The 8,459-nt window shown below is 38.8% G+C and overlaps 1 non-coding gene across 1 annotated transcript; it reads left to right on the forward strand.

The window, feature by feature from the left end:
* The first annotated feature begins 3,197 nt into the window (after positions 1-3,197).
* Trnat-agu lies at positions 3,198-3,275 on the forward strand. Its single transcript has one exon. It is a non-coding gene; the product is annotated as a tRNA-Thr (tRNA).
* Positions 3,276-8,459: the final 5,184 nt, after the last annotated feature.

An 8,459-nucleotide genomic window follows, 5' to 3' on the forward strand; every position in this document is an offset into this window, starting at 1 on the left:
AATATTTTGTGAAGCAGTTATAAAACTTTTACTAACCATGTTGACTTTGATTATTTTTTTTAAATTTGTAATTTAGCAACAAGGTCTACATAAAATCAAGAAACTTAATGTAAGTGGCTGGCACAAATAATTAAACTGTGCTTTTTCTTTTCAACTTCAAAATATGTTCTGCAGATTGTGCTCAATTTGCTGTGGCATTGGCATTGTGACCAGCATAGCAAAATTTTTTGAGGGCTTATATATGTGAAAAGTGGGGATATTGTGTAGCAAGTGTGTTAGTTAAAATAGCTTCAACTAAAATATTTTTTGTCTAGCTTTACATATCTGAAAAGTTGGGATATTGTGTAGCAAGTGTGTTAATTAAAATAGCTTCAACCAAAATATTTGTTGTCCAACTTAAATAATAGAATGTGAACTAAGAGTCAGTTCAGGTTAGAATGAGAATTATCAAGAAATAGTCAATTAGCAATAATCGAGGCAGATTACAGTAGGGCATTTTCCTACCACGTGTGTTTATGTGCCATGCCCACTTTTCTGCATATATTTTAGATCTTTATGCCCCCTACATTGCACGTTAGGGATTTTTTTTTATTTATTTTTACTTCCAAGTGTGTTGGCTATCCGGAATGCAACGGTCGGTATTCTTTTGTTGCTGATGTTTGTAAACAACACGCTTTCAAACACCCAGTTAGTTTTGTTCAAGTGTGATTGCGAGTTACTGTTATACTTACGTTTGCGGTGCTTGTTTACGTGTGTTTTGTTGTGTTTATTGAAGACGACGAAACGTAAAGGCATTTTCAAGAAACGACAATTTAGAGGAAACAAGCTTAGAAAGCTTTCTGTACAAGAGGTTTCTAATTGTAATTCTTCAACAAGTGCATCACCAAAGAAGGTCAAGAGAGTTACAATGAATTTACTGTAAGTGACAAGGGGTGCAGTAACATTATTATAAATTTGAGAATATTATCAGATGTAATTTCTAAATTTGTACAATGTACACATGTGGTGAGTCACAGAGTGTGAAAATTTGTGAGAGTGCCAGTGGGAGAAAAGGTCTAGCAATTTAATTTGCACTAACTGCTCAACTGTGATTTCATTTATGTGTTCTTCAAAACCAGATTCAAGTGGCCCTTATGAAATCAATACTAGATTCGTTTATGCCTTGCGATCCATTGGCAAGGGTGTGGCTGCAGGAAGTACATTTTGTTCAGTGATGAACTGACATCAACCACAAAGTAAATTTGGAAAACTGACTGCAATATTAGAGAAAGCTGTATGTGAGGTCAGTGAGGAAAGCATGAAACTGGCTGCTAGGGAAGCAGTGGAAGAAAATAATGGATGTTTGGATATTGCAGTTGCACTTGATGGAAGTTGGCAGAAAAGAGGTCATACTTCTCTGAATGGAGTAGTGACTGCCACAAGTGTATACACTGGTAAAGTGTTAGATGTGGAGATAATGACTAAATATTGCAAATGTTGTTAAGCCAATGAACATAAAGAACACAACTGTGTGGCTAATTTTAGAGGAACAAGTGCTGGTATGGGAGTTCATGGAGTACGACAAATATTTCATCGCTCCGTAGAAACAATGTGGTGAACTCTAAGCCATATGGAGATGCCGTTATTAACAAAACAGAATGTGTAAGCCATGTTCAAAAACGTTTGGGAACAAGGCTGAGAAAACTAACTATTGATATGAGAGGAAAAACTTAGAAGATGGAAAATTGTTGACCGGACAGGTTGGTTAACTAAAACTGAAATAGAAAACTTGCAGGTATAATACGGGCAGGCAATCAGGAGAAATGAAGAAAATCTGGAGGCAATGAAGAGAAATGTTTCGGCCATATTCTTCCATAAGTCCTCTACTGATGATAAGCCATGTCATGGATTGTGTCCATCAGGAGAAAATTTGTGGTGCAAATACAATAGGGCTCAGGCAAGTGGAGAATCTTATTCTCATCAGAATTCTCTTCCTGCTGCTGTTATTACAGCAATTAAACCTATTTTCAGAGACTTGGTTCATCCTGACCTTCTAAGGAAATGTCTGCTTAGGCAGACACAGAACCCAAATGCCTGTATTAACAGCATAATTTGGAAGTGCCTTCCTGAAACTGTATTTGTAGGTATGCATACAATGAAACTAGGAGTTCATGATGCTGTTATTACATTCAATTGTGGTATTATTGGAAAGTATTGGGTACTGAAAAAGCTGGGAATGAATCCTGGTGAAAATATGATCAAACATCCAGGAAGGTTGGTTCGTTGGTTTTGGGGAAGGAGACCAGACAGCGAGGTCATCGGTCTCATCGGATTAGGGAAGGAAGTCGGCCATGCCCTTTCAAAGGAACCATCCCGGCATTTGCCTGGAGCGATTTAGGGAAATCACGGAAAACCTAAATCAGGATGGCCGAACGCAGGATTGAACCATCGTCCTCCCAAATGCGAGTCCAGTGTCTAACCACTGCATCCAGGAAGGTGAAAAAGAAGCTGGAAGACCTGCTAGAGGCCAAAGAATGGCCATCATAGGCAGCAGGACAGTTGTATTTAACTGTAAGTACCAAATTTCAAAAGTTTTTTCTTTAAAGTCAATTTCCCACAAACTACAATTTTCAGTACATATGCCCCATTATATCAGAAACTATCATAGATAAATGAACGAAATTTTCAGAGACTGCATAACATAAAAAGCCACCTCTGGTTTTCTGCAGAAAGAACTTAATATTTTTTGTTAATAAATTTAAAAAAGTATTTCTTAAAAAGTATAAAATGGATAAAGCAGATTTTAGTACAGTTGACTCTATTAGCATCATGTAGAATACAGTAAAAATATTAAGGTCCTGCATCAAATAGTTTTTTCAGAAATGGGTCAAATACTTGCCTACATTAACATGGGTTACATAGGCAGGGTGTGATCCACTTAATTCATTGGCTACTGAATGAAAATGGTGTCTGTTCTTTTAGAGCTTAAAAACAACAATGCAGCTTAAAGAAAAATGTCAGTTTCAAGGAAGTTCATAAATGATGCTGTAGACTGCTATATGCTACTATGGACATTATCTTCAGTGCAGATGCACATCAGGCTCAAATTTTTATGGGAATCAGGAAAATGCCATGAGTAATGAGGATAATGGACAAGTTGAGAATTTGCGTCTGATGGGTGACATGTTAGAGTAGTTTACAGTTGCAATGACCTCTGTGTCTGGATGGCTTAGAGGTCAACAAAGCATCTGCCTAGTAAGCAGGAGATCCAGGTTCAAATCCTGGTCTGGCATACATTTTCAATTTTCCCCACTGATTTCAGTCAATGCCCACCCACAATCAATGTCTGTAATTTCTTTGTGCCTAATAAATAATGATGAAACATTGACTTGAGTGGAAGGTTGTTTGTTTTTATTTAAATAGTCGAAATGAATCCAATGGAAATCAGGAACTTAGAAGAATCATGGGTATATCAAGAAATGTTAGGAAAAAATATTGGTAATAAAACGGAAGTCTTCGGAAATGGTGTACAAATGAAACCTTTACTATTAACATTACCACACATGTACAAGCAAAAGGAGGAAGTAACACAGCAAGGATATGAATGTATAATGAGTTTTTCATTATTTCATTGTCTCATCCCCCCCATGAACCATGGACCTTGCCGTTGGTGGGGAGGCTTGCATGCCTCAGTGATACAGATGGCCGTACCGTAGGTGCAACCACAACGGAGGGGTATCTGTTGAAAGGCCAGACAAACATGTGGTTCCTGAAGAGGGGCAGCAGCCTTTTAAGTAGTTGCAGGGGCAACAGTCTGGATGATTGACTGATCTGGCCTTGTAACATTAACCAAAATGGCCTTGCTGTGCTGGTACTGCGAACGGCTGAAAGCAAGGGGAAACTACAGCCGTAATTTTTCCCGAGGACATGCAGCTTTACTGTATGATTAAATGATGATGGCGTCCTCTTGGGTAAAATATTCCGGAGGTAAAATAGTCCCCCATTCGGATCTCCGGGCGGGGACTACTCAAGAGGACGTCGTTATCAGGAGAAAGAAAACTGGCGTTCTACGGATCGGAGCGTGGAATGTCAGATCCCTTAATCGGGCAGGTAGGTTAGAAAATTTAAAAAGGGAAATGGATAGGCTGAAGTTAGATATAGTGGGAATTAGTGAAGTTCGGTGGCAGGAGGAACAAGACTTTTGGTCAGGTGAATACAGGGTTATAAATACAAAATCAAATAGAGGTAATGCAGGAGTAGGTTTAATAATGAATAAAAAAATAGGAGTGCGGCTAAGCTACTACAAATAGCATAGTGAACGCATTATTGTGGCCAAGATAGACACAAAGCCCATGCCTACTACAGTAGTACAAGTTTATATGCCAACTAGCTCTGCAGATGATGAAGAAATTGATGAAATGTATGACGAGGTAAAAGAAATTATTCAGGTAGTGAAGGGAGACGAAAATTTAATAGTCATGGGTGACTGGAATCATCAGTAGGAAAAGGGAGAGAAGGAAACATAGTAGGTGAATATGGATTGGGGGGAAGAAATGAAAGAGGAAGCCGCCTTGTAGAATTTTGCACAGAGCATAACTTCATCATAGCTAACACTTGGTTCAAGAATCATAAAAGAAGGTTGTATACCTGGAAGAATCCAGGAGATACTAAAAGGTATCAGATAGATTATATAATGGTATGACAGAGATTTAGGAACCAGGTTTTAAATTGTAACACATTTCCAGGGGCAGATATGGATTCTGACCACAATCTCTTGGTTATGAACTGCAGATTGAAACTGAAGAAAATGCAAAAAGGTGGGAATTTAAGGAGATGGGACCTGGATAAACTGAAAGAACGAGAGGTTGTAGAGAGTTTCAGGGAGAGCATAAGGGAACAATTGACAGGAATGGGGGAAAGAAATACAGTAGAAGAAGAATGGGTAGCTCTGAGGGATGAAGTAGTGAAAGCAGCAGACGATCAAGTAGGTAAAAAGACGAGGGCTAATAGAAATCCTTGGGTAACAGAAGAAATATTGAATTTAATTGATGAAAGGAGAAAATATAAAAATGCAGTAAATGAAGCAGGCAAAAAGGAATACAAACGTCTCAAAAATGAGATCGACAGGAAGTGCAAAATGGCTAAGCAGGGATGGCTAGAGGACAAATGTAAGGATGTAGAGGCTTGTCTCACTAGGGGTAAGATAGATACTGCCTACAGGAAAATTAAAGAGACCTTTGGAGAGAAGAGAATCACTTGTATGAATATCAAGAGCTCAGATGGCAACCCACTTCTAAGCAAAGAAGGGAAGGCAGAAAGGTGGAAGGAGTATATTGAGGATTTATACAAGGGCGATGTACTTGAGGACAATATTATGGAAATGGAAGAGGATGTATGTAGATGAAGATGAAATGGGAGATACGATACTGCGTGAAGAGTTTGACAGAGCACTGAAAGACCTGAGTCGAAACAAGGCCCCGGGAGTAGACAACATTCCATTAGAACTACTGACGGCCTTGGGAGAGCCAGTCCTGACAAAACTCTACCATCTGGTGAGCAAGATGTATGAGACAGGTGAAACGCCCTCAGATTTCAAGAAGAATATAATAATTCCAATCCCAAAGAAAGCAGGTGTTGACAGATGTGAAAATTACCGAACTATCAGTTTAATAAGTCACAGCTGCAAAATACTAACGTGAATTCTTTACAGACGAATGGAAAAACTGGTAGAAGCAGACCTCGGGGAAGATCAGTTTGGATTCCGTAGAAATGTTGGAACATGTGAGGCAATACTAACCTTACGACTTATCTTAGAAGAAAGATTAAGAAAAGGCAAATCTACGTTTCTAGCATTTGTAGACTTAGAGAAAGCTTTTGAGAATGTTGACTGGAATACTCTCTTTCACATTCTAAAGGTGGCAGGGGTAAAATACAGGGAGCGAAAGGCTATTTACAATTTGTCCAGAAACCAGATGGCAGTTACAAGAGTCGAGGGGCATGAAAGGGAAGCAGTGGTTGGGAAAGGAGTGAGACAGGGTTGTAGCCTCTCCCCGATGTTATTCAATCTGTATATTGAGCAAGCAGTAAAGGAAACAAAAGAAAAATTCGGAGTAGGTATTAAAATTCATGGAGAAGAAGTAAAAACTTTGAGGTTTGCCGATGACATTGTAATTCCGTCAGAGACAGCAAAGGACTTGGAAGAGCAGTTGAACGGAATGGACAGTGTCTTGAAAGGAGGATATAAGATGAACATCAACAAAAGCAAAATGAGGATAATGGAATGCAGTCAAATTAAATCGGGTGATGCTGAGGGAATTAGATTAGGAAATGAGACACTTAAAGTAGTAAAGGAGTTTTGCTATTTAGGGAGTAAAATAACTGATGATGGTCGAAGTAGAGAGGATATAAAATGTAGACTGGCAATGGCAAGGAAATCGTTTCTGAAGAAGAGAAATTTGTTAACATCGAGTATAGATTTAAGTGTCAGGAAGTTGTTTCTGAAAGTATTTGTATGGAGTGTAGCCATGTATGGAAGTGAAACATGGATGATAACTAGTATGGACAAGAAGAGAATAGAAGCTTTCGAAATGTGGTGCTACAGAAGAATGCTGAAGATAAAGTGGGTAGATCACGTAACTAATGAGGAGTTATTGAATAGGATTGGGGAGAAGAGAAGTTTGTGGCACAACTTGACTAGAAGAAGGGATCGATTGGTAGGACATGTTCTGAGGCTTCAAGGGATCACAAATGTAGCATTGGAGGGCAGCGTGGACGGTAAAAATCGTAGAGGGAGAGCAAGAGATGAATACACTAAGCAGATTCAGAAGGATGTAGGTTGCAGTAGGTACTGGGAGATGAAGAAGCTTGCACAGGATAGAGTAGCATGGAGAGCTGCATCAAACCAGTCTCAGGACTGAAGACCACAACAACAATAACATTGTCCCATGTATCTACGCAGGAAGAAAATGTGGTAGTGTAAGTTTTTTGTAAAGTTATTGTTCCGGATTTGGTGTATGCTATGTGTTCTGTGTCAATTAATAATGAGAGGCAAAATAGTAATGCTGATTAGCTACAGTACTGTCGAAGATGTACAACCATGAAGAAATATGAAAGACAAGGTGGAAACTTATTACAATGTATAAAGGAAAACAGAGAATGGCTGGCCATTTAATTGAGAGTGGATGCAGAATGATAATGGTTTCCTTTCCTTCTGTATATTGTTTATTTGTATTAGTTGGTATTGGCAACAAGAAATTTGATACTATCATTTTTGTGGGCATGTACATAAGCTAGTTGACTGCAAGAATAGACAAGGGAAATTATGCATGTTTTAACTTATTATTACCTTATCTAACAAGCTAACTTAACAGTGTATGTTGTGACAGTCATGGTTATTATCTGAATATAATGTTGTGGTGATATGAGAAGTTTTTCAGTTGGTAAAGATGTACTACCTGAGAGATTAATAGGTTATGACTAATGAGGATCATTGTAAGTTTAATCTTTTAAACTGATATCTTGCAAACCATAGGTAAATTGCATAGTGTAATTACATGTATAATTCACACAATAATGTCTAAAGATGCAGCCTCATTGTGAATGATTGGTCCAGTAAATGAAAGTTTAATTAAAGTATCATGTTCTGAAAATACTGTATTAATCCCTAGCTAGGATAGGGTTGTATCTTGTAGAATTTGAAAGTTGTGCAGATGGGATGCATAGGAGAGCTGCAGCCACTGTTTGAATGATGGCAGGTCAAAGGACACTGCCACACAATGATGCTACCTTGCAGGAAGATCATCTGTTAGCAGCTTGCTTCCAGGCTGAGAGGTAGCAATGCAGGAGGAAAGAGAGAGAAAGGGTGAATGGTGGTAACTTTCCCTGTCACTTTAGGGGCTGGCAGAGCTGACTCGGTGCCAGGCAGTCTGGAGGGACAACTCTGGATGGAGGCTGGCAGCTTACCTGACAGCGGGGGGTAAGCCACTTTCTCATCCAAACTGGGTGTGTCAAGAAGATAGCTGCTGTCATGCCTGTGTTGTCAACACTTGTAAATACATGCCCCAAGACACAGCAGCGACACATTATCTGGTTTGCATTTGCTCTCCACAACAGTGGAGAAAAGACATGTAGATACAGCTCTACATACATTGATGGATTATACAATGCACAATAAAACATCATACACATTCTTTTTTCTGATGGCAATGAAGTTGGCCAGCCTGCCATCCATAGCACAAGAGAAATTCGTCATGTTGTCACCCAAGCACAAGCAGTGTTGAGCAGCACTTTTAATTTAATCATCACCAGTGGATAGCAATAATATGTCTGGTAATGATACTCCCAGAACAATTCTTTCTCTTGTTCTCTATTGAGTGAGTTTAGCATTTTTCTTTTGTCAGTACAGTCAAGAATTACACCTTGATATATCAGTTGCTATGTTCTTGCTGCTACACCATGTAGAATTGAAACAAATGAAAATT

This window comes from Schistocerca piceifrons, chromosome 3, assembly GCF_021461385.2.
Source record: "Schistocerca piceifrons isolate TAMUIC-IGC-003096 chromosome 3, iqSchPice1.1, whole genome shotgun sequence".
NCBI classification, from domain to species: domain Eukaryota; kingdom Metazoa; phylum Arthropoda; class Insecta; order Orthoptera; family Acrididae; genus Schistocerca; species Schistocerca piceifrons.